The following is a 27,492-nucleotide window of genomic DNA, read 5'->3' as shown; positions in this document are numbered from 1 at the left end:
ATGTCGTCCACGCCAGCGACATGTTGTTGCGGCGACGCCATCTTGAATATCGCGGGATTTTACGAAATCCAAGATGGCGTCCCGCAAGAACATGTCGGCGGCCTGGAGAACGTCTGGATCCTGGATCGCGGCGGCGGAGGAAGATGTCGGGGCAGCGACGATGACGGTGTGAGTATGAGAAATGGAGTGAGAGAAAGGAACGTATGTGGAGTGAGAGTGAGTGGACATGAGTGGAGGTGAAAGGTGAGAGGAGTGTGTGTTGAGGCGGTGTGGTGTGTTGAGGGTTAACATGGCAAGAGGTGTTAACGACGTCGGCCAAATCTCACGAGATTTCGCCGACGCCATCTTGCATTCGTGAAATTGCGTCATTTACCTCACGCCGACTTGCTGTGCGGACGCTTGGCATTGCCTGTACCACCATAACTACTGCTGCCTTGGTCCTATGCCTGTTTACTGCCGGTGTCTAATTACTGGACCAATTTGCCTGTACTGCCATAACTATTGCTACCTTGCTACTCTGCCGGTGTCTAATTACAGGGCTAATTTGCCTCTACCGCCATAACTACTGCTGCCTTGCTCCTCTGCCGGTGTCTAATTACAGGGCTAATTTGCCTCTACCGCCATAACTACTGCTGCCTTGCTCCTCTGCCGGTGTCTAATTACAGGGCCAATTTGCCTCTATCGCCATAACTACTGCCTTTGTCCTCTGCCGGTGTCTAATTACAGGGCTAATTTGCCTCTACCGCCATAACTACTGCTGCCTTGCTCCTCTGCTGGTGTCTAATTACAGGGCCAATTTGCCTCTACCGCCATAAGTACTGCTGCCTTGCTCCTCTGACTGTTCACTGCCTGTGTCTAATTGCAGGGCCAATTTGCCTCTACCGCCATAACTACTGCTGCCTTGCTCCTCTGCCGGTGTCTAATTACAGGGCCAATTTGCCTCTACCGCCATAACTACTGCTGCCTTGCTCCTCTGCCGGTGTCTAATTACAGGATCAATTTGCCTCTACCGCCATAACTACTGCTGCATTGCTCCTCTGCTGGTGTCTAATTACAGGGCTAATTTGCCTCTACCGCCATAACTACTGCTGCCTTGCTCCTCTGCTGGTGTCTAATTACAGGGCCAATTTGCCTCTACCGCCATAAGTACTGCTGCCTTGCTCCTCTGACTGTTCACTGCCTGTGTCTAATTACAGGGCCAATTTGCCTCTACCGCCATAACTACTGCTGCCTTGCTCGTCTGCCGGTGTCTAATTACAGGGCCAATTTGCCTCTACCGCCATAACTACTGCTGCCTTGCTCCTCTGCTGGTGTCTAATTACAGGATCAATTTGCCTCTACCGCCATAACTACTGCTGCATTGCTCCTCTGCTGGTGTCTAATTACAGGGCCAATTTGCCAATACCGCCATAACTACTGCTGCCTTGCTCCTCTGCCGGTGTCTAATTACAGGTCCAATTTGCCTCTACCGCCATAAGTACTGCTGCCTTGCTCCTCTGACTGTTCACTGCCTGTGTCTAATTACAGGGCCAATTTGCCTCTACCGCCATAACTACTGCTGCCTTGCTCCTCTGCCGGTGTCTAATTACAGGGCCAATTTGCCTCTACCGCCATAACTACTGCTGCCTTGCTCCTCTGCCGGTGTCTAACTACAGGGCCAATTTGCCACTACCACTTCATAACTACTGCTGGGCAATTACAGGGTCAATTAGTATCTGTTTACTCTACAATACTCCAGGACGCCTTCTTCACTGCCAGATAACTGCCAAATAGACTCCTTTACCTGTGCCAACATGAGTCATAACAAAAAGTATGCCAATGCCAGTGAAAGGAAAGCAGCTTTAGCACTACGACAAAAACAACGCCGTGCTAATGAGACTCCTGAGGAAAAACACCATCGCCTTGAGAAGATTAAGGCTTATAAACGCCGTCGCCTCACACACGAATCCCCTAACTCTAAATCCATAAGATTGGCTGAAGAAGCCTCTGCACGCCGTCACCGCCGACAACAGACGGCCTCTTCCTCATCATTATTATTAGACTCACAACAGGATGCTTCCACATCAGCATGTGGAACAATTTACTGCTACACTTCATCCCATATGCCGTTCACTGACATAACTAATCAGCAATCTGTTTCTGCCCTATCAATACCACCATTCAATACCGATGCACAGTATGCCAATGCCAGTGAAAGGAAAGCAGCTTTAGCACTACGACAAAAACAACGCCATGCTAATGAGACTCCTGAGGAAAAACAGCATCGACTTGACATGACTAAGGCTTATAAACGCCGTTGTCTCACACACGAATCCCCTAACTCTAAATCTATTACATTGGCTGAAGAAGCCTCTACACACCATCACCGCCAACAACAGACAGCTTCTTCCTCATCATTATTAGTAGACTCACAACAGGATACTTCCACATCAGCATGTGGAAAAAGTTACTACCACACTTCATCCTATATGCCGTTCACTGACATAACTAATCAGCAATCTGTTTCTGCCCTATCAATACCACCATTAGTCAATACCAACGCACAGTTTCTTCACATACAAGCTGCAGTTAGCCCGCAGAAAGTGCAACCAAGACAAATATACGTTGGTCTCAAAACTAGGCGCACCCCATCGGTTGGACATGCACTTCTACTACAACCTCACATTTTCACTAATGATGAAAATAGTATTACCGAACACAGCTGTGGTGACATGACCCATGTATGTGAGCATTGCGAAGCTTTGCATTTTGTAGCAGAGATACCTTCTGATAACAACTTTACGCTCTGCTGTCAGAAGGGTAAAGTCCATGTACCCATACTACAATATCCTGATGTCTTTACACGTTTGCTGAAAGGGCAAAGTGAATTTAGCAAAAATTTCATGGATAATATTCGAAGTATTAACAGTTCCTTTGCTTTTGCCTCCATGGGTGCAAATATTTCACCACCTCCTGCATATGGCCCATACTGTTTCCGCATACATGGCCAGATCTATCATAGAACTGGAACACTACATCCCTCAGATGACCAGCAACGCGCATTTGCCCAACTTTACATTCTCGATACCACTACCGCAAACGAACAACGCTTACGATGTAAAGAAAATCAAAAATGTCATCCTACATTGATGAACATTATTGCCCTTCAAATCCAAACTATTAATCCTTTTGTGGAAGCTTATCAAATGTTACGTGATGTGGAAGAACAAGAAAAAAATTAAATCTCTACAAAACGGAACTGTCATGCCAAACATCACTATGGCTATTAAACAAGATCGTACTCAAGACCCTCGACGCTACAATAATCCCACTGTCAGTGAAGTAGCAGTCGTGTTTCAAAATGACAATGGTGAGCCACTAATGTCCACTCGCAGGATTTCAGAATACTCAAGATGGCATGGCCGCAAGAACATGTCACCGGCGTGGACAACGTCGGGATCCAGGATGGCGCCGGCGGAAGAAGATGTCGGGGATCATGGAGCAGCGACGATGACAGTGTGAGTATGAGAGACGGAGTGAGAGAAAGGGTCGTATGTGGAGTGAAAGAGTGAGTGGATGTGAGTGGAGATGGTGAAAGGTGAGAGGAGTGTGTGTTGAGGAGGTGTGTGTGTATTGAGGGTTAACATGGCAAGAGGTGTGTCACTATCCTCTCGATGCGATAGCATCGGGCCTTAATCTAGTATTTTATAAATGGTGTCCGGATGTGCCGACAGCTTACCCGTAGAGTCTTTAATGGAGAAAATGGTATTAAATGATTCTCTTGCGTATAATCTATGTGCTAGCATTCTGCTAGGTTTGTTGGCATATTTGTAGAAAGTGGCTTTAGTCCAAGTCAGAGTTCTTTCCGTCCTAGTTGTGAGTATGGCATCTAGTTGGAGCTTAGTTTCCAGGATTTGTTTAGAGAGGTACAGGGAAGAGGACATTTAATTTGCCAATCTTTTTTTTTTTTTTTTTTTTTTTTAAATATTTTTACAATTATTTAATTTTTTTCAATTTCATTCTATGTTTTACACTGTGTCCTACTATGGAACACTCATTTTGTTCAGGCTGATCGCTTATATGGCATGCAGATCTGCATGCCATATAAGTTGTCAGCGCTACAGGGATTTGTCACTAACCTCAGAGACTTGCTGACATGCACTGCAACACTGGGTTACCATGGGAGCGAGATCGGGACCCCGCATCATGCTGCGGGGTCACGGATCCAAAGGCACAGGGGCTGTCACAGCTGACAGTCCCTCTGCCTACTCCCGTAACGCTGCGATCATGTTTGATTGCAGTGTGTCGGGGTTTAAGTGCCGGGAGCGGTCCGTGACCGCTCCTGTCACTTAGTGCTGGGTGTCAGCTGTGAGAATCAGCTGACACCCGGCTGCGAGCAGCTGTGCTCCCACTGAGAGCGCGTCTGATGGCGGATGACATACTATTCCATCCATGATCATAGAGGCCCAGGGCACATGGATGGAATAGTACATCAAAGGTCAGAAAGGGGTTAAATAGTCACCTGATGCATCAGCTGACTGTTGGTGATGGAGCAATCTATGTTGACCAAGCCCGGAGTAAGGAGCTTCTCTGGTTGCAGTGGTGAATCTGCTGGTTTCATACAGTTCGTGGTCCTGGTGCCTTTCTTCTACTGTGTGGTGCTTTGCAGCAGAGAAAGTTGTTAAGCTAAGTGTTGTGTTTTTACCTCATCTGTCTTGTGCTTATCACTGTCCCCTGTGTTGCACCATATGCAGTGGTGAGTCTAGTGCCCTTGACAGTGAGGGACGAGGTTCGTGATGGCGGTGGGGGGGAAGGACCCAATTAGGGCGTTAGGGGAGTGCAGAGACAGGTTAAGGCTCAAGCTCAGGAGGGGTTCATCCCTCATTCCCATTTTGCACTTATCATATCATTTTTTGCAGGATGCAGCCAGGCCTCTTTCTGTTGGCTTGGTCTATTGGGGCGTCTGTCACTGTGCGTTGCATATTATAGTGCTGTAGCAGCCCTCCTGATAATACTATGGGCGTCATTAATAGTTTGCAAGCCAGACACTTTGCATCACACTTATATGTGTGACTGACGTCCTATTCAAGCCTTATCTATGTGCATTTTTCCTACTAGGCAGCCACCCCCACCATGGTTTGTTAGGTGTGGGGTGGTTGTTTTTATCAGTAGTTTGCACCTGAGCTGCCCCTTGCCTTTATTAGTGGAGGCCCGCTGCATCCTGCTATATGTGCATTTGTCATCAGACAGGGTTTTGGTAAGGCCATAACTTAATGATTGAGGCACAGAGTTTAGCATAAAAAGTGAGGTAACACGGCTTGGTCCTTACACATCAGAACAGCAGCACAAAACTTGACAGTTAAAGTTAACAACAGGAGCAATCTTTTAATATGTTTCACAGAAGGAGGTTGCAATCAGCTATGAGAACAGCCTGGCCACTCAGAAATTGCTGTTATTCACAATTTAACTTACTGGTACAGCCAAGAGTAGACCCTAATAGTAGCGGCTGCAGTTTCACTCATTGTTGCAGGACACAGTATTATATTTCTCCTTTTGGCTTTTGCAAGGTTAGCAGGTGGACCTTCGCAGTCAACACTTGTAGGTCACTCAGGTCATACTAGTCCAAAGAGTCACCAATTTGTCAGGGCGTTACTCCTTGTACTAACTTAGAAGTTAATAATTTTCCATCTTACCAAGGTGTTATGATTTACATTTGTCTGCAATACTTGGAGACATCAGCGAGAGATTAGCGTCCCGCAATTATAACCTGTATATGGTAGATTCAACTCCAACTGCAGAACCTCTCAGTGCAGAGGAAGTAATCTGTGAGGGTTTGCTGAGGCTTTACATGTCACAAGGATACCATGAGAGAGAAGGCGCAGATGATCGCAGCATCTGGTTACACAAACTACTGCACTGACTAGAACTGTTTCACCATCCTATTAAACAGTGCAGGTTTACTTGCTCTGTCATTGCAATGATTAAGGAGTTCAGTTGATCTCCTGGAGCTGCCATCCTGAATTGTCTCAGTTGTTCTGTGCTGGCCACTCCCATTTGGTATATATATATATGCCGCCACTGGCCCTTAGGAGTTGACAGTGATAGTTATTCCTCTTCCTGGTTTGGAGTTGAAGGAGTAGTTCAGTGTTTGGAGTTGGACTTCTGCATGGAGTTGGTTTGTGTGTTTATCCTTATACTCTCCCATTTGGTTTGGGCTTCCTATTCCTCCCCTCTTTCCTACTCTGTTGTTTTGTGAGTGTATTTTTATGATAGTAGTTTTCTTTTATCCCTGCCTGTTTACCCCTGTCTGTCTGGTTAGTATTTTCCTATACACTTCGGTCTCACACCTCCCTGGGTGGGGGAGGGAACAGATGAGGATAACAAAGGAGCCCAGCAAGGTAAGAGATTCTAACATTTCCATCATCTGGAGTAATCCGGTTGACAAGGATAGCCTAGGGCGACCCTAGTTCGATGGACTGGGTAGGTGCCCACAGTCCCTTGTCAATATATGACACTAGAGCTGGGAGAAAGTGATTAAAGAGATTTCTCTCATCATGACTAGGTAAAATTGGCAATTGCTTGTCAAAACAAGCAACTTTTCATTTTTTCCTTTCCTTAAAAAATCCTCTCCGTTGTTATGTACGGTGGGATTTTTAATTCTACAGTATACTGCTTATTGTATCATCTGGATCCAGACTGTTTCAGAGTCCCTGCGAATCTCCAATTCTGAAGAGGCTAAGCTTTTTCTGCTTCCAGGATTGGAGAGCTAGTAGTTAGGTCCAGTGGATTATCCATACAGTTGGTCTGAACTGTTAATTGTTCAGGAGCACACTGTCCCCCCATTCCTGAAAGCCAGCAAACAAAGGAGCTGTGCGCTCTTGAAGAAAAAAGATGAGAATAACCCATGTCACATGATGTGGTTTTACGCCATAGAGCCAGTGCATGTGTATGAAAGTGTCATGCTCGCGCCTTGGCTGATTGGCGCGAGACGGGGGGTTGTGGCCCCACTGAGCCACAAACCAGACTACCCTGGAAGGGGCGTGACTACGACAGCTACCTCGGTCTTCGCTGGAGCCTCTGATGGTGAGGTCAAGCTTGTGCGGCAGGTAGCTGCCGGGTGCCACTCCAGGGTGGTGTCTGGCTGTGGCTGCTGATCCCACTCGGGGACAAGTCACTTGGACAGGTGTGACTGACAGGCAGGTTGAGGCACAGGGCAAGCAGGTATGGCTGAGACACAGGGCAAGCAGGCACGGCTGAGACACAGGGCAAGCAGGCACGGCTTAGAGACACAGGGCAGGCTGGTGCAGACGAGACACAGAGCAGGCTGGCACAGCTTGAGACACAGGGCAAGCAGGCACGGCTTGAGACACTGGCAGGCAGGCACGGCTTGGAGACACAGGGCAGGCTGGTACAGACTGTCATGGTCAATGTGTGTCTGGGCGCAGATGTTACCGCAAGGCGAACCCATAACACACTTGACCCTGGATACAGCTCCTCCAGTGGGGCGAATTTAAATAATAAAACGTGCAGATGGATACACCGCCTCCACCTGGCGAATTTAGGCATTACACGTTAATATAAATTCTGGAAACCCCGCCTCCAGTACGGCGAATTAGAATAATAAGGGGGACCTGGGAAACATTAACAATGGTGGGCCCTGCGATAGGGAAAAGGGAATTGGAGACCTCCTGAGCTCCCCTGAGCCAGTGTCCCTGCACTCCTAACGTTCCCTATGCCGGTTCCGCACCGGGCGCCGCACGCGTACCTCAACGCCCTTGCTCGCCCTGACCCTAAACCCTCACTAGGGAATAGGGCGGTGCGGAGACTAATCCCACCACTGCACTAACACACATGAGGGAAAGAGACAATACAGGGGGACACCACTTAGCTTTATGCTCTGTGCTTATGCTCCTGCAACAGAGCCCTCCACCTGCGTGCGTCTTCTCCTCCACCCGGATCCATCACCATAACAGGATCCTTCACCATAGAGCAGCCTTGGAGCAGAGTCCACCACCAGTTGCTGCCGCTTAGTAACAGAGTCCCAAAGATGAGTTCAGCTTCTGACACGAAGTCAAGCATGCTTGAGTCCAGCTCAGCAGCCAAGTCCCACATGGTGAGTGCCACTCTCCATAGTCGCCACTCCACCAGTCCATGCAGACACTTCCCGCTGACACCATCACTGCGACCCCACCACGCCATGCCAGCCCTTCGTCCAGACACCATAGCTGACACACTTCCCCCCTGGCTAAGCTGCACAGGACTCCTCCTCAGCTCCATCCTTCCACCAGGCTCTCACCAACTCAGAATCCATGAAAGAATGAATCAGTATCACGAGCAGTGGTTGCACACCCTGAGACTCATTTATAGAGCCCCACACCTGAATCATAATTACAGAGAACTTTAAACTGAAAACCTAAGGTGCGATACCACTAACCACCACCGGGGACAGTCAAGTCACCTTGGCAACTTGCCAAAAGGGAAAAAAGTTCACTCTGTGCTTTTAAAACTGTCAGATCACTTCAGATCATGACACAGACGAGACACAGAGCAGGCTGGCACAGCTTGAGGCACAGGGCAGGGCTTGAGTCACAGGGCAGGCAGGAGTTTTATATGAAGAAACAGGTAGAGACCTGTTCACACAGCAGGTACCAGTAGTGATACAGGCAGGAAGGAGTGGAATATGAAGGAACAGGTTTGGACCTGTTCACACAGGAGGTGCAGGTATGGATACAGGCAGGAAGGAGTGGACTATGAAGGAACAGGTTTGGACCTGTTCACACAGGAGGTGCAGATATGGATACAGACAGGAGTGCGGAGTAGGCGGAGCCGCAAGTTCTGCAGACAGAAGCTGCAGCAAGAGGTTCTGCAGCGGCAGCAGAAGCGGAGCAAAGCTGAACCACAAGGTCTGTGGAGAGAAGCTGCAGCAAGAGGTTCTGCAGCAGCAGAGCAAAGCTGAACCACAAGGTCTGTGGAGAGGAGCTGCAGCAAGAGGTTCTGCAGCAGCAGGAGCAGAGCAGGCAGAGCTGCAAGGGTGCAGAGGCTCAGACAGAGCTGCAAGGGTGCAGAGTGTTATGAATGGGAAACCGAGGAGGAAAAAAAGACAACAAGCTAAGTCTCAGAAAACCAGAGAAGTTGGTAACTATGCAGATTGCAGATCCCTGATCTTAACCGCATAACTAGCAGCAGTCGTGGAGCGTTCCTACGTTGGTCCTAGACGCCTCGTCACAACCGGAGAACTACATAAGCCTAAAGCAGGAAAAGAGGAAAACTAACTGCCCCAGAGCAGACCCCAAAGGAAAGACAGCCCCCCACTTGTATTGACGGTGAAACAAGATGAAAATACAAAGGCAGGAAAATAGGCTGAGTGTTATGAATGAGTCACCGTAGGAGGCAAAAGCGGAAATACAAGCTAAGTCCAGAAAACCAGAGAAGTTGGCAACTATCAGATTGCAGACCCCTGAACCTATCAACACAACTAGCAGTAGCCGTGGGGGGTTCCTACGATGCCCTAGACCCCTCGATCACAGCCGGAGAAATACATAGGCCTAAAGAAAGAAAGGGGAAATCTAAACTGCCCCAGAGCAGACCCCAAAGCAATAAGCAGCCCCCAACATATAATGACGGTGAAGCAAGATGAAAATACTAACACAGACAGAAAGATAGACTGAGCAAAGACGGGGCCCCAAAACTACCTAGATAGGAAAGGACAGGAAGGCTGCTGTCTGCAATCTGCCAAAACCCTATCAAAGACATAGGCCAACCAGCTGATATGAAAAAGGCCCTGAAGCAGCTAGGCTTCAAAAACTGAATCAGCACTCAGGTATTTTCAGAAGACAGAGCTAAATGAATTCAGCACACCCCAGCAGGGAATGGCAGAAATCAGAAAAACAAAGCAAAAACAAAGTCAAAGCACAAAAGCAAAAGGCCGAGCAGCAAACTTAGCTTTGGAGGAGCAGGAATTCAGACTGGTCTCAAAGGATCCCACAGAGAAATCACCCGCAGGGCAGAAGGGCGTCGGCAGCATTATATTCAGTCCGTAACTCCACTCAGCCAGTCATAATCATCAGCCTCAGGTGTTTGACAATCAGGCTCACTACCTTTCTTTACCAGAAGAGGGAGTTCCTCGGGCCTCAGTAATGAAGGGGAAAATGAACTCAACAGCTGAGCAAACGATGGGGCCCGGCTAACTAAAAAGGACAGAAAAGGAAAGACACTGTCTGCAATCTGCCAAAAACAACCTACAAAAATAATGTCCAATACTTCTGATTGCAACATTAACCCTGAAGTCACTAGACTTCTAAACCTATATCAGCACTCTGAAATATTCTGAGACAGAGCAAAAAAGAGGCCAATCTAATAAGGGATATAAAGCAGATTGGCAAATACTGATTAATAGGTGTGGAATTTCAGCATAGCCCCAGCAGGGGCAGGCTGATTACACAACAACCTGAATTGACCAACAAGCGCAAGTGTGAACATTAGCAAAAAGCAAACTTAACTTGAGAAGACTGGAAGAGAGCTGAAGTCCAGGACCTGAGAAGCAGACTGAATCACCAGCACCCAGATAGGGTGTCGGCTGTCTTATATCCAGTCTGATACTCCAGAGATCCAATCGTTATCTTCCTCATCAGGTGGCAGATCACTACCACTTAAACCAACCGCACTACCTCCTGTCACCACCAGAGGGAGAACGGAAGGGAAACTCTCAACTGGTGGAGCAGAAAATGAGTTCATGACAGCAGAGGCTAATACAGAGCTGCAAGGGTGCAGAGGCTCAGACAGAACTGCAAGGGTGCAGAGGCTCAGACAGAGCTGCAAGGGTACAGAGGCTTAGACAAGGAGGACACAAGGAAAGACAGCAGGGAAGGAAGCCGGAGACAGTACAAGACAAGGTAAGGTACAGGGAACAGGAAATACAGCCTCCTGGAGGGCAGACAAAGAATACTAGGCAAGGCTAGGAGTATTCCTCCAGAGAAGGAGATACACAGAACTGGGCCTGGCTTCCTCAGCAGCAAGGAGCTAACTGAGTTGAGACATTGCACAGGCAACCCATTAGCCAGGTGCACCCTGACTGCATAAGAACCAGAGAGTTCTGCCGCCGCCCCCCTGTACACACATAGCCAGGAAGCATGCAGGAGAGCAGAGGGACAGAGCACAGGGCTGGCAGCAGACAGAATTCACAGCATGACTTGAAGCTGTAAGTAAGCTGGTGTGCGGGGGATGGGAGGCCATTCAGTGATGCCAGCAGGGTTGTTACAAGCAGGTTCAGGTGCCAAGCCTGTCCCACACAGAGGAGATGACAGCTGTGTTTCATTGCTGGCTTTGGCCACCAACAACATAGACCATAATTAGCTAAGTTTGCTGCCCCATTTAACCAATTAATTGCCAATGTGAATGAAAAAACCCCACAAAATTTATATCCCCTGCTTCCCCCTTTCCCCATTTTTGAAGAAATAAAAATTATACATATTTAGTATCATCACATCGTAATAAAATCCAATCTCTAAAAATTAAATGCCGGAAATAAAGAAAATTAAAATGCCAAAATTGTTGCTTTTTGACTGCTGCATTTTCCTTAAAAAATGCAGTAAAAACCAATCAAAATGTTGCATTTATCCCCATTTAAAAATCCAGTACAACACGCAAAAAACAAGCTCATAGACAGAAAATTAAATGAGGTACTGGTCTTGGAAGATGGCATAAAACCCCACATTTTTATTTTTCAAACTTCACATTTTTTTCACCACTTAACGTAAATAAAACAAATGTATAGCTTTGGTATCGCCGAAATTGTATCGACCTGGAGAATCATGTCGTCAGATCTTTTCTTTTTTACTGCACACTGAACACCTTAAAACCAAAACCCAAAACACAATGGTGGAATTGCCATTTTTGTCACCATTTCAACCACACTTAGAATGTTTGCGCCTGTTTTTCCAGTACATTACATTGTTATTCAATACTACAACGTGTCCCACAAAAATATAAGTCTTACTACAGTTGTGTCCCCAGAAAAATAAAAAGTTATGGCTCTTGTAAGAAGAGAAGGAAAAAAACTAAACAAAAGCCAATAATGGCTGATTACTTATAGTGGTACAGAAGCTTCAATTTACACTTCTGAATAGTAGAGATAATATTGTACATTATGAGTAGTGTGTATGTCAAGAATCAACAAAATTTGGATTTAAAATCTCTACAGTTTGTTGGGCAATTAACATCATTCATGCAATTTGTATTTTTTTATTCACTGCTCACTGTGCAAACTGTGAATGCAAACATTTACCCCTTCCTGACATTTGTAGTGCATGATCGGGAAATACTTCCCGACTGATGCAGTACATGTATGTCATGGCGATCACCCGTTCTCGGCACTTTAACCCCCTGAGTGCTGCAATCTGTGAGATTGCAGCATTTAGAGAGCAGGAAGAGGAGAAAAAACATCCTCTGCCCTTGGATCAGAGGCAACATCTGGGTCACTAGGCACTAGGAAGTTAGTTAGATCATGTGCAGTGCACGATCTAACTAACTTGTGTCTGCAGGGCTGACAGGCTATAAGGTATAGCAATGCTCAATGTTATAAACTTCTGTGAAGAACTTGGGGTTCAAGGTTCTCACCACACATCTAGATAAGTTCCCTGAGTGGTCTAGTTTCCAAACTGGTGTCACTTATAGGGGGTTTCCACTGTTTAGGCACATCAGAGTCTCTCAAAATGTGACATGGCATCCGCTAATTATTTCAGCAAATTTTACATTCAAAAAGTCAAATGGCACTCCTTCCCTTCCAAGCCCTGCTGTGTGCCTAAACTGTAGTTTTCCCCCACTCATTGGGTATCAGCGTACACAGAAGAAATTGCACAACAAATTCCTTCTACACTACAAAAATTCCTGGGAAGCATCTGAAAGGTTAATAAATGTCTTTAATGTGGTTTTGTGCACCTTGTGGGGTGCACTTTTTAGAACAGTGTCACTTTTGGGTATTTTCTGTCATATAGGCCCCCCAAACTCACTTCAATGTAATGTGGTCCCTTAAAAATGGTTTTGTAAATTTTGTTGGAAAAATGAGGAATCGCTGGTCAAATTTAACCCTTATAACTTCTTAGCAAAAAAAAATTATGTTTCAAAAATTGTGCTGATGTAAAAGTAGACATGTGGGAAATGTTATTTATTACTATTTTATGCGATATGACTGATTTAAGGGCATAAAAATTTAAAGTTTGAAAGTTGCAACATTTTCTAAATTTTTGCCAAATTTCTGTTTTTTTTCACAAATAAATGAAAAAAAAATATTTTTTTCAAATAAATGTTACCACTGTTATGAAATACAATATGTCACGAGAAAACAATCCCAGAATCAGTGGGATACGTTGAAGCGTTCTAGAGTTATTACCTGGTTAGAATTGTAAAGTTTGGCCCGGTCATGAAAGGGAAAACAGGCTCTGGGGAGAAGGGGGTAACTGCAGAAACTTCCATATTGCTTCTATGGCAAGGATTAGGGGACTTCTAGGGATTTTCTTGGAAGGTTTGATTCTGAGCAGTGCATTGTATGAGTATATAAATGTGGCAGTAGGTGGTGCTGCTGCTATCTTTTGCATCACACAGATTCTTATATCACAGACCAGCCTGTGCCTTTCGCCGGACGTGGTGGCGTGCGTCTGTAATCCCAGCTACCTGGGAGGCTGAGGCTGGTGGATCGCTTGAGTCCAGGAGTTCTGGTCCACTCTGGACTATCTCGATTGAGTGTCCGCACTATGTTTGGTGTCGATTTGGTGGCTCTGGGGGAGCTCGGAGCTGCCTCGTTGTTAAAGGAGGGGTGAACTGGGCCAGTTCGGAAACGGAGCAGGTCATAACCCCCTTGCCGATCAGTAGTGGGACCGTGTCTGTGAATGGCTGGTGTGGAGCCACCTGGACAACACAGTGAGACACAGACTTTTTACATTTATGGGCAAATTATTGTGCTTTACATCAATGGGCAAATTTCTGAGATAATGTTGTATAATTATTCCATGGAATAATGTAAAAATTAAAAGGATTCAGAATCTAAATTTACCGAGATATTAGGAATACTGTGGGACCTGATAATATCTGCTTAAATATAGGTGGTGGATACATGGAAATTTAATGCTAAGTGGCAAGATCATACTGCAGAATCATGAGCATCTGTAACACTGCCATTTCAATAGCTGTGATTTGTACATGATGAAAGTGCACAGTAGGTGGCGATATATCACTTTATTTTCTCTTGGTTGTCATATGCAAATTGTCTCCTCAGAGAGGAAGAGGACTAGAACTCTAGCGCCACTATATCGACACTATTGAGCCTTGCAATATAACGGAGGATAAAAGCCAAAACCAGAATGTCAATTAGCAGACACGCAAATTCCCATATTACAAAGCATCCTATATCTCTTGCAAGGCACATGGCATGCGTCTGAAATTCCAGCTACCAGGGATGCATTAGCCATCACTTGTGTCCAAAAATGTTGCCCTGCACTACGTCCGGGTGTCCGCACAAAGTATGTTTGCATTATGGTGACTCTGGGAAACGCAAAGCTTTTTAAAGGGGTTTTCCTGGTTTTAAGCTGTCCCCCAGCTGCATTTTGTTAAAAAAACAAAACAAAATTGTACTGTAAGGCTACTTTCACATTTACGGCTTTGCAATCCGGCGGCCTGCGTCGGAAAGTCGGAATACCGGATCCGGCAGAAAATGCTGACACCGGATCCTTGTTTTGGCCGGATACGGTCGCCGCATTGAGGGTTAACATTCAGGTCCGAGGAAAGTTGCCGGGCATGCGCAGTGGGAAAAAGCGGTCTGGCACAGGGAAAAAACGTTGCATGGAACGTTTTTTCAGGACGCAGGACGGGTGATTTTTTCCGCATCCGGCAAGCCGAACACAACGCATGAGCATCCGGCGCAATGCGGCGCTAATAAAACTCTATGGGGAAAAAAAACGGATTCGGTGGCAACCGGCGCCGGATCCGGTTTTTACATATTTCGCCGCATCATGCCGTATGCTAAAAAGTGAAAGTAGCCTAATTGCCCTCCCCGGGTCCAGCACTGAGTTAGGCTGAGTTCACATGTCACTTTTTTGCGTTTTCGCGCATTGCCACAAAAACGTGAAAAATAAGCATCCCATGCAATCCTATGGGATTTCGCAATGCTGTGCTAATGCTGCGTTTTTTTCCGCGGCGGAATTGCTTCGTGGTAAAAAACGCAGCATGCTCATTAATTTAGCGGAATTGCGGCAATTCTGCCCACATAGGAATGCATTGTTCTGCTTACTTTCCGCATGTGGCTGTGCCCACCATGCGAAAAGTAAGCAGAACATTTGCGGATGGTACCCACAGTCCGGAGGAGAGGAGACTGTCTTCCAGGCTTTGGGTACCATATCCCTGTAAAAAATAGAATATAAAAAAATATTGTTATTCTCACCCTCCGGCGTCCCGCGCAGCCTTCCCGCCTCTCTCCACGCTCCCGGTCCCAGTAATCCTTTGCGAGAATGACTGCGATGACGTCACGATCTCGAGGGAGTGCGACGTCTCGCGGTCATTCGCGATGACGTCGCGGGAGCGCGATGTCTCGCGATCATTCGCCCAAAGGATTACTGGGACCGGGAGCTTGGAGAGAGGCGGGAAGGCTGCGCGGGACGCCGGAAGGTAAGAATAACAATATTTTTTATTTTTGTTATTATTTTTTACATTTTATCTTTTACTACTGATGGTGCATAGGCAGCATCAGTAGTAAAAAGTTGGTCACACTTGTCAAACACTATGTTTGACGAGTGTGACCAACCTGTCAATCAGTTCTCCAAGCGGTGCTCCAGATCACTTGGAAAACGCTAGCATTCTGCAAGCTAATTACGCTTGCAAATCGCTAGTTTTTCCACGGGAAAATCGCGGGAATTTAAAATGCGATTTTCCCGCGGAATGGAATTCCGGAATTCTCGTGGTAACTTCCGCGAGAGTTCCGCTAGGTGTGAACGTAGCCTTACTGCCACTGCTTCTGATGTCTGTGATTTTTTTCAGCACTTATGTCACTGGCATCGTTGCAGTCAATCGCTGAGCTCAGCGGCTCTGGGTGGCTTGTGTTAACAACTATAGCCAAACCACTGAATTCAGCACTGAACATCTGGATTGCCAAAGCTAAGAAACTTCCTGTCATGTGCAGTGCATGATCAGGAAGTCTCTCAGGTCAGTGTGCAGTAAGTGCAGCGCTGACAGCTTCTATAGCATGCAGATGCTGCCTCATCTGCACGCTATAGAAGCGATCAGCCTGAAAAAAATGATTGTCCTATTGTGGTGCAAAGTGTAAGGCTGGAGTCACACTAACCTGCGCAAAATACGGTCAGTATTTTACATGCGTAATACGGATGTCAGACCCCTAAATAGTGCTCCGTATGTCATCCGTAAGCAAGGTGTGGTCGCGTATTTTGCGCATGTAAGCATCCGTATGTAATCCGTATGGCATCCGTATGATGAGATTTTCTCGCAGGCTTGCAAAATGGACATATAATGGAGCCCTATGACAGTTTTAATAAAGAAATGAAAGAATAGATATAGACACATAGAATGTATATATATATATATATATATATATTCTATGTGTCTATATCTATTCTTTCATTTCTTTATTAAAACTGTCAGTGTGAGTTTACTGTATAGCGCACTGAATTGCCGGCTTTGCTAAAAGACACCGGGTGCGTATTTCTCGCAAGTCACATGTGTGTGGTCCGTGTGCAATCCGTATTTTTTGCGCACCCATAGACTTGCATTGGCGTACTACGGGCGTAGTACGCTGACAATCGCAGCATGCTGCGAGTGGCACGGAGCATAGGATACTGAGGAGAAATATACGGCTGGTGCGAGGGACCCCATAGAGAATCATTGGTCCGTGTCTAATGCGTGCTTTTTGCGCCTCTCACGCACCCGTATTCCTCGCCAGTGTGACTCCGGCCTAAAAGTTAGAATAAAAGTAAAAAAAAAATTTTAATAATTGTAAAAATATTAAAAATAATAATAATAATAATAATAATAATAATAATAATAATAATAATAATAATAATAATAATTCAATATATTCTATAACTAAATATTTGAATGAAAAAAATCTAAACAATAAAAAGTACACATATTTGGTATTGTCATGTCAGAAACAACCCGACCTATAAAACTGTCCCACTAGTTAACCCCTTTAGTGAACACCATAAAAAAAGGCAAAAAACAATGCTTTATCATCATACCGCCGAACAAAAAGTGGAATAACCCGCAATCAAAAAGATGGATATAAATAAACATGGTACCGCTGAAAACATCATCTTGTCCCGCAAAAAAGAAGCCCCCATACAGCTCCAACAAAAAAAAAAAAAAGTTATAGCTCTCAGAATAAAGCGATGCAAAACTAATTATTTTTTATATAGAATAGTTTTTATTGTATAAAAGCGCCAAAACATAAAAAAGATATAAATGCGGTATCGTTGTAATTGTACTGACCCAAAGAATAAAACTGCTTTATCAATTTTAACACACATGAAAAACAGTATAAACACCCCCCTAAAAGAAATTCATGAATTGCTAGTTTTTGTTCTGTCTCCCAAAAATCGGAATAGAAAGCGATCAAAAAACGTCATGTGCCCAAAAATGGTACCAATAAAAACGTCAACTTCTTCCACAATAAACAAAATCTCACACGACTCTGTTGGCCAAAATATGTAAAAATTATAGCTCTCAAAATATGGTGATGCAAAAACTATTTTTTGCAATAAAAAGCGTCTTTTAGTGTGTGACAGCAGCCAAACATAAAAACCCACTATAACGCCTCTTTCACATGTCCTGATATTTCTGGTACTAGAGTTGTCAGAGTCCGTGTGTGTAATACTTGCGGCCCACTTGTGGGAAGAAGTGTTACAGTAAGCGCTGTTCCCCGGCGCGGGGTGCTGAACACAGATCTCATCATTCTCCCCTGCTCCGCCGACTCTTTTCAAAATGGTGTCACTTATGGGGGGTTTCCGCTGTTTAGGCACATCAGGAGCTCTCCAAACGCGACATGGCAACCGATCTTAATTCCAGCCAATTTTGTGTGTGAAAAAGTAAAACGGCCATTGTTCCCATCCAAACTCTGCCGTGCACACAAACAGTGGTTTACCCCCACATATGGGGCATCAGCGTACTCAGGAGAAATTGCGCAACAACTTTTGGGGTCCAATTTCTCCTGTTACCCTTGGTAAAATACAAAAATTCAATCTGAAATAATTTTTTTGTGAAAAAAGTTAAATGTTCATTTTTTTTTAAACATTTCGAAAATACCTGTGAAGCACCTGAAGGGTTACTAAACTTCTTGAATGTGGTTTTGAACACGTTGAGTGGTGCAGTTTTTAGAATGGTGTCACATTTGGGTATTTTCTATTATATAGACCCCTCAAAGTGACTTCAAATGTGATGTGGTCCCTAAAAAAAAAAATTGGTGTTTTAAAAATGAGAAATCACTGGTCAACTTTTAACCCTTGCAACTTCCTAACTGATCTGTGCCCCTCAGCTATGTGCTCCCGAGCTAAGTGCCACATTATAATCTCTGTGCCTCCCAGCAATATTCCCCCGTGATCTATGTGCCCCAGCTATGTGTGCACCCCTGTGATCTCTGTCTCTCACAGCTTTCTGCCCCCTGTGATCTGTGTGCCCCCTATGATCCCTGTGCCCCCTGCTATGTACCCTCTGTGATATTTGTGCTCCCATGTGATCTCTGTGCCCCTCTGTGATCTCTGTGTCCTCCAGCTATGTGCCCCACTGTGATATTTGTGCTCCCCCTGCGATCTCTGTACCTCCCCCCGTGATCTTCATGTCCCCCCAGTGATCTATGAGCCCCACCCGATGATCTATGTGCCTCCCTGGCAATACCTGTCCCCCCCCAATGCTGTATATCCCACTTTTTTTGTTTCCTGCTCTACTCACAGTCCAAACCAGGAACCCGCTCCTGTGCATGGCCGACGATGGACCCACCTCAGCAGTTCATCCTCCCCCCATCTCCATAGATGGGTGAGTCCCAATATGAAAACTTGTTTTATGTATGTACAGTACTTGCACTATCACCTCTATATTGTATGCAGACTGCTGTGTATACAATATATAGGTGATGCTGGCTGCTAAATCTGTAGATAATCACAGTATCACCTATATAATCTGTATACAGCAGTCTATATACAGTATACAGGTGATACTGCGACTCTGCTGTATATACAGGGTGGGCCATTTTTATGGATATGGGTTGCCCTCCCAGGGCTGTGGGGTACTCGGTACCGGGCCGGTGTCAGGGGGATGTGTCACAGCAGCGGTGACCCTGTCCGTGGCCCCGGGCGCCGAAGCAATGGGGAGATGTAGTTAATGGTAGGATAGTTCGTGACGCCACCTGTGGTGTTTGGCAAATATGGTGTTAGGCCAACGCTGCATACAGATCAGCTGGGACCGATGGTATGTGCAGCTTAGATGGTAAAGCTCCCCACAGATGGAGCTGTAGTCCCAGAGCAGTGTAGATGTAACCAGCACGGGGATGTAGCAGTGCTGGAAGCGTAGGGAACAGACAAGACACAGCGGTTGTAGTTTCTGTACCTTTACTGAGTATATGCAGTCCAGGGTCCTGATTACAGATGGTATTGGGGCAGGTTAGCCCAGAAGCAGATCAGGATTCTCTCTCACAGACGGGCTGTGCGGTCTCCTTCCTAGCGATTTGTAGTGTTTAGCACTCCAGTACTTAGTTACTCTGAAATGCCTCTCTTCAGATGTTCCTAGAACTATACTTGTATGACAGACATCTGTAGCCTCTCTCGGGGACTCCTCTCTTGAGTCCTGGCTCTCTATTTAATTGCTGCTGTGTCCCAAGTCTTTGCTGGGAGCAGGGCATTTACAGCCTCCTACTCCTCTGGTATCTGTGGTAGGACCGTCAGTATCCGTACCACCGTGGAGACCAGGCTCCAGTTCTGTGCGCTCTCAATCTGAGGGAGCTCGCCTTCTGCAGCTCAACCTCTCAGCTTCGCACCTCCCGTCTGCACACTTCCCCCTCCGCAGACTATCTGACCCTTCTTCCTCCTGGCCCTCAGAGGACACTCCTCTCCAGAATCCTGGTTCAGAGTTCCCCTGGTGGCCCGGAGTGGATCTGTGTTGCATGCATTAGGTTAACTGCTGGAGAGACCCATCACTGCTTCCAAGCCTGGCATTACCCTCCCCTGGAGGAAGGCAAAGCCAGTGTGGCGACCATACCCCTGGGGGCGCCACATTAGTTTTTGCAAAATGCAGCATGCCACTTCTTTCAGTATTTTTCAATATTTTTCATCCATTGAAAGCAATCGATGGTACAAGAAATGCAAAAATCGCAGGTATCAGTTTTTGCTGCGTTTTTGCTGCCAAAACCTGATGATGTAGATTAAGATTTTTTTTTATGCATTTAACTTTATTATCTTGCCCAAGAGACAAAAATGCAGGAAGAAAACACAGCAAAAAATGCAACAAACACTAAGCAAGTTTCTTACTGCCAAGAGAGCAGGTTTTGCCTTCGAAAAAACATGCATCAAAAACACAACATGTGAACATAGCCTTAGATTGCATTATGCTGGTGGCTTGACTGTTTGAGCACACATCAGCCCCCCACAACACATGGTCTTGGGTTGCGTTTGGGATGGGATGGACGTCAGGGACCTTCTGAAGGTCCCTATTGCTACCATATTGGTACTCCTGTGAAGCCTAGTCAAAGGAACTGTAGTATTGCAGTATATCGATCAAGTGACCAAACATTTACAGGTTCAGGTCCCTTCCAGGAACTTAAAAATGTGTGTAAAATGTAAAAAAAAAAAAAAATAAAAAAAAAATAAAAAAAAAAATTAACCCCTTATTCCCTGGAGCTTTTTTCGATTTTGCTTTTTCGTTTTTCGCTCCCTTTCTTCCCAGAGTCATAACTTTTTTATTTTTCCATCTATATGGCCATATGAGGGCTTGTTTTTTGCAGGACAAGTTGTACTTTTGAACGACTGCATTGGTTTTACCATGTCATGTACTAGAAAGCAGGAAAAAAAATTACATGAGCGGTGAAATTGCAAAAAAAGTGCAATCCCACACTTGTTTTTTGTTTGGCTTTTTTACTAGGTTCACTAAATGCTAAAACCGACCTGCCATTATGATTGCCCAGGTCATTTCAAGTTCATAGACATCAAACATATCTAGGTTCTTTTTTTATCTAAGTGGTAAAAAAAAAATTCCAAACTTTGTTAAAAAAAAAAAATGCTCCATTTTCTGATACCCGTATCGTCTCCATTTTTTGTGATCTCGGGTTGAGTAAAGGCTTTTTTTTTGCGTGCTGAGCTGACATTTTTATTGAAACCATGTTGGTGCAAATACGTTCTTTTGATCGCCCGTTATTGCATTTTAATGCAATGTCGCCGTGACCAAAAAGCTTAATTCTGGCGTTTTGACATATTTTCTCACTACTCCGTTTAGCAAGCAGGTTAATCCTTTTTTTGTTGATAGATTGAGCAATTATGAATGCGGCGATACCAAATATGTTTTTTTTTTATTTTATTTTGAATGGTGTGAAAGGGAGGTGATTTGAACTTTTATTTTTTTATATTTTTAAAAACTTTTTTTTTACTTTTGGCATGCTTCAATAGTCTCCATGAGAGTCTAGAGGCTGACACAACCCGATCAGCTCTGCTACAGAGACTCTGCCACTATTCACACTAGGTAGGTTTTACTGTTAGTGTAGTTACTGTCTCAAATGGGTACACCTTGCCATGGTGGAACAGCTTTATACTTTTTTGATCAATACAGTGTTTACCAAGTACCCTATGTTATTTAATGCACTTGCTTTTTTACTTATTTATTTTCATTAGGGTATATACACACATTGTTTTTTCCTTTGGTTTTGCTTGCTTTTATGGCCAGTGTGAACATGCTTTTACATCATGCATGTCATTCAAGTGTACTCCAGTTCAGTTTTTTTGTGTTTTCTGCTACATAGAGGCCTCCAAGAGACCACTGGCTGTCATGCCAACGAACCGGTGACCCGCGATCACGTGACGTGAGTAACCGGTGGGTAGATTTCCGGAGTGATTGCCGTAAGCACTTGTTAGCGTTTGACAGCAGCATTTAACGGGTTAATAGCCGCGGGTGGATCGAGATTCCACCCACGGCTATTGTGAGCACATATCAGCTGTTCAAACCACCTGCTAAGGTCTGGGAAAGATATGGGTTCACCGCTGTAGCCCACATCAAAGGGAGGGAGTCCGACAATGATGTAAATGTACGCCCAATGTTGGAAAGGGGTTAAAAACAGGAACATAATAAAACATAAAAAATTCTAATCATTCCCTTTTTGTAAATTTTGTATCTCCACATGGAGAAAAGTCTGATCTTTGCTAATATTAAGTTTTGATATTTAATCAGTGCAATAAACAACTTTTAAAGCAAAAAAATTGAAATGCCAGCGTTGACATTTTTCAGTAGTCACACCTCTCCCCAGAATTGAAAAGTGATCAAAACATTGTATGTGCTGCAAAATAACACAAATAAAAACTATAACCCGGCATGCAAAAAGTGAGCCCTCTCACAACAGAAATAAAAAAAAAAGTTACGAGTCTGGGAAAATGGCGACACAAACCAATTTTATTTAATCAAATTTCACATTTCTTTATCGCCTCTTAAATAATAAATGAAAAACTTGACAATTTTGGTATCACCATAATGATGCTGAACTGAAGAATCATGCTACTAGGTCATTTTTACTGCATTGAATGCCGGAAAAACAGAGCTAAAAAAACTATGGCAGAATTGCATATTTTTCACAATTTCACCTCTTCTGGATTTTTTTCCCTGTTTTTTTTAAGACATTGTATGGTAAAATTAATGTTGTCATTCAAATCTACAACCCATCTTGAAAAATAAATTTCTCATCCAGCTATATCAAGGAAAGAATAAGAAAGGTAGGACTCTTGGGGAAAAAAAGAAGGAAAAAATCAAAAGTTAAAAATGAAAATTTGTTGCTGCTGTATGGTGCTAGGCTACGTGCAGGAGGAGAGAGCAAAAAAAAAAAAACAGCAAAGCTTCTATGTGAACAATCTAGGAAATGCAAATTTATAGATGTGCTTTCTCAAGGGGAGGTTCTTAACTTCCCCTTGAGAAAGCACATCTATACAAATGCGCGAAACACGCATTGGGGACTCACTATGTTTTTAATGGAAGCCTAAACCTCACTTATGTATGGGTAAGATGATTCGACAATATTTGGTCACCACATGGCATAGTTGCCATATTTGGGTACTGCATGGTGACATTGTTTATCCAACAAAATATTTTTCTATGTTTTATACAAACCTTGATCCACCCATGTTCTCAGTACACATACTAAATACCTCCCTGGCCCAGCTCTGTAATTACTGTAATCCAACCAGTTAGTGTTAATTAAAAAAAAATTTTTTTTTTATAAACCTCGTGTTCTGTGTATACTTCCTATTAACCCTCAATCTGCGCAATCTAACAAGTGATGCCAATGTTTTCACGACATTTGACTCCAACTTACCCAACTGGATTTTTGTCTTAAGGCGATTTTATGTTCCAGTTTAACCTGTAGGAATCCCAAGCAACAAGATGTCAGCATCACGAGGATTACAGTAATTACCGTATGTGGTTAATAATTGGCTTCTTATAAATAAATTTATAAAACTACTCTGCACATATGCATAAAACTTTCCAAAGGTGAATTCCCTGGTACTAAAAGCACCAAAAAGTTTTTTGCATTTTAGGATCTGGTTGACTTTAGTTTTTACCACTGGTGTATTTCAGATTCACATTGTATAACGTGGATTTCTAGAACTAAAATATGGATTTATTCATCATTAAAGCGACTTAATTATTAGTTAGGGGGACAAAAACTGCTGACAGGTGTAGTGACCAGCAGATTCTCAGAATGCAGTGATGAGACACGAGACAGGGTATAACTTGTATAATTAACTTTTATAAATTGGAGCCCCTAGGGCTATGCTGAACAGGCAGAAAGGGGTAAACACAAATCTGTCCTCGCAGGGACTCAATAAAATAAACAATACTTTGCTAAGGAAACAGAGTACCTCGGCTAGTCCGCGTGTAGAAAGCCGGAACGTGGCCAAACTATAGTACTTATGGCTATAGTGCACTTATCCTTCCTTGCGTCACTCGGGATCGCAGATGTGGCCGCTTAGAGATCGTTGATGCGGCTGTCTTGACGCCTCGATATCCCGGGAAGATTTTGGCTCGACAGGCCCTGAAGAAACGATGCCGGTGGGGCGCAACAGGCCCTAAGAAACGATGCCAGTGGGGCGCAACAGGCCCTGAAGAAACGATGCCAGTGGGGCACAACAGGCCCTGAAGAAACGATGGCGGTGGGGTGCAACAGGCCCTGAAGAAACGATGACGGTGGGGCGCAACAGGCCCTGAAGGAACGATGCCGGTGGGGCGCAACAGGCCCTGAAGAAACGATGTCGGTGGGGCGCGGTAATGACGCAGTTCCCCAAATGACCAGTAGCTGTCCTCTGATAAGGGTCCCTCCACAGCCGGGAAATGGGCCTCTAATGTCGCCTAGGACAAGGCGGTGTCCCCTGAGGCCGGTGATGACAGGGTCGCCAAGGTGGGAGAAGGCCAGGGGGCAGTGTCCAGGCCTCTGTGGCCATTTTACGTCTAGTCCCAGCCGCGACCTGAGGTAAGGGATCTGTCTCACAAAGGCAGGGGGCGGCGGGCGTGTCTCTCTGCGAACGGGGGTGGGAAGTGGCCGCCGGTAAAAGTCTCACGTCTCCCTTGTCGGTGAGTGCGCAGTATTCTCCTCACAGGCTCCTGTCGGTGTCCCTCCAAGTCACCCGGCTTCCTACCTCCTTTCACACTCTCTCCCAACTGCCACTTCAGTGCGCCCCCTGCTCCTTTTATCCTTGCTCCGCCCCCTGTTTCCCTGACAACTTCAGTCAAGTCTCTCCCTTTACTGTCCTCCCAGTATCATTCCCTCAGGAACCCTGAAATGCAGGCCCAATGGTCAGATAATCCACCGTCAGGAGCTCAAGGGGCGCTGAGGTCACAATAGTTGTGTTGCGGCTCGCTGAGCGGGTGGTTTGGCTAATTCACACAAGCAGCAGGTCTGGCAAATTTCGTCCACAACAGCCAGCAAGCGTGGGTGGTAAGCTTTCTGTTGCAGCCATTGCAAATTTTTTTTGTTCCGAAATGGGCCCCTTTTTCGTGAGCCTCCCGAGCCAGTACGTGAAGTTGGACTCCTGGCGTAACCACCTGCCAAACCGTCATCGAGGTTGTTTGTGATGTTATTTTACGATACAATAATCCCTTTCTGATAACCAACCTCTCCCATTGTCGCAGCATAAGCAACAGGTCTTGAGTCAAATTTTGCCGTTGAGAGTCAGTGGGTAATTGCCCAGCGGCGACCCATGTCCTGAGAAGGCCACCCTCTTCGTCTTCTTGTTGCTGTTGTATCCACTTATCCCGGGATTGTTCCAATATGCCCCTTGGGGTCTCAGAGGAAGATATTTTTTTATTGTCAGTTGTGAGCACGGCAGCAGTGAGAGCGAACGGTATTTCCTCTCCTTCTAATTCTTCGTCTCGATTCTGTCCTGGAGTTGTATGTCGAATCCTGGAGAGGGCGTCTGCATGGACATTCTCGGCCCCTCTTTTGTAGATAATCTTATAATTGTACTTCGCCATCCGGGCCACCCATCGCTGTTCCAGAGCCCCCAATTTGGCGCTTTCCAAATGAGCCAGCGCGTTGTCAGTTCACACTACCACCTCGGAGCCCGCTAGGTACTCTGCGAATCTCTCCGTCATAGCCCACACCACTGCGAGGAGCTCGAGCTTAAAGGAGCTGTAATTGTCAGGGTTATGCTCAGAGTCATGGAGTGAGCGACTTCCCTATGCGATCACCCTCTCCCGGCCATCCTGAACCTGTGACAACACAGCCCCCAGCCCGTGAAGACTCCCATCAGTGTGCAAGATGAACGGTTGAGAGAAAGCCGCATAAGCCAACACTGTGGCATCCGAGAGCGCAGCCTTGAGGTCTCGGAAGGCCTCTTCCTGAGGGTGTTGCCACTGGATTTTTCGCCCATTGGCCCCAGCGGGAGCCCCCTTCAGCAGGTCGTGCAGGGCTCGAGCTCGACATGCAAAATTCTTTACGAAGCGACGGTTATATCCGGCTAACCCCAGAAATGCCTGCACATCTTTCACCGTCTCGGGTGTAGGCCATTCCTGGATAGCAGCAACCTTCTCCCGGGATGGCCTCGCACCCTCTGCCGAAACGACATGACCCAGATACCCAATCTGAGAACGAAATAGGTGGCATGTCTGAGGCTTCACTTTCAACCCATACTTTTGCAACCGGCTGAGTACCTGTCCCAACCGCTTCAGGTGGTCTTCAACGGTGGCGGCATAGACGATGATGTCGTCCAGATAGATCAACGTAGCCTCAAAATTGAGATCTCTCAGACACCGCTCCATCAATCGCTGAAAGGTCCCGGGGGCGTTGGCCAGCCCAAACGGCATCCGATTAAACTCAAACAGTCCCATGGGCAATATGAACGCCGTCTTGGCTCTATCTTCTTCTGACATGGGCACCTGCCAGTACCCACTGGCCAAGTCCAGGGTTGAAAAATATGTTGCTTTTCCCAAGGTGGACAGGGATTCTTCTATGAGGGGCAGTGGATATGAGTCTTTAATAGTGCAAGTATTCAGTTTACGATTATCCACACAGAATCGTAGTGTACCATCTTTCTTCCGGACCAACACGATTGGGGCTGCCCAGGGGCTTTGACTTTCCCGTATCACCCCTTTTCGCAGCATTTGGGCCAGCAAAGTTTTCACCTCCTGATAGAGTTGTGGCGGAATCTGTCGATATCGTTCCCGGATAGGGGCCGCTCCTGCTGTGGGGATTTCATGAGTGATGGCAGTGGTACACCCAAAATCGTCTTTATGACTAGCAAAAACTTCATGGTACTGTCCAAGCAATGTTTTTATCTGTGAGAGTTGGGCTGCAGTTAATCCAGAAAGCTTGGCCCGCATTCGCTCCAAAATATTTCGGCCCTTCTCTTGTGCCGAGACTTCGTGGACCTGTAAGGTTCGTTTTGTTACTTCCCAAGGATCCTCGGGGTGTACTCGTAATTGAACCGCAGGTGCTGGCAGCACTTCTTCTAAAGGCCTTACTAGTTTGGCCAGTACAGTCCTTGCTTTCAGAACAGTGTCTCGGTCTTCAAGGTTAACGCAGCGTACCAGGACTGTTCCTTTTTGCACCATAGCCAGGGAACAGGCCACCAGTATGCCAGGAGGTAAGCGCTTTGAGTGACACGGCTCCACCTGCACCTCCACGCCCTCCAAAGGTATCGGGGCTCGAATTGGCAGGGCCACCACTGTCTGTCCAGGAGGTAGCACAAGCAGGGGAGCTGCTGACGCGATGACTTTGTCCAGAGCCTCGCCCCAGCTGCTGGAATACCTGTCCCTGAGCTGTGCAAGAACCCCACTGCT

The sequence above is a fragment of the Dendrobates tinctorius genome, unplaced genomic scaffold (genome assembly GCF_039654945.1).
Source record: "Dendrobates tinctorius isolate UK_male_01 unplaced genomic scaffold, ASM3965494v1 ptg000006l, whole genome shotgun sequence".
NCBI classification, from domain to species: Eukaryota; Metazoa; Chordata; class Amphibia; order Anura; family Dendrobatidae; genus Dendrobates; species Dendrobates tinctorius.
Note: the sequence above shows the minus strand (reverse complement) of the source record.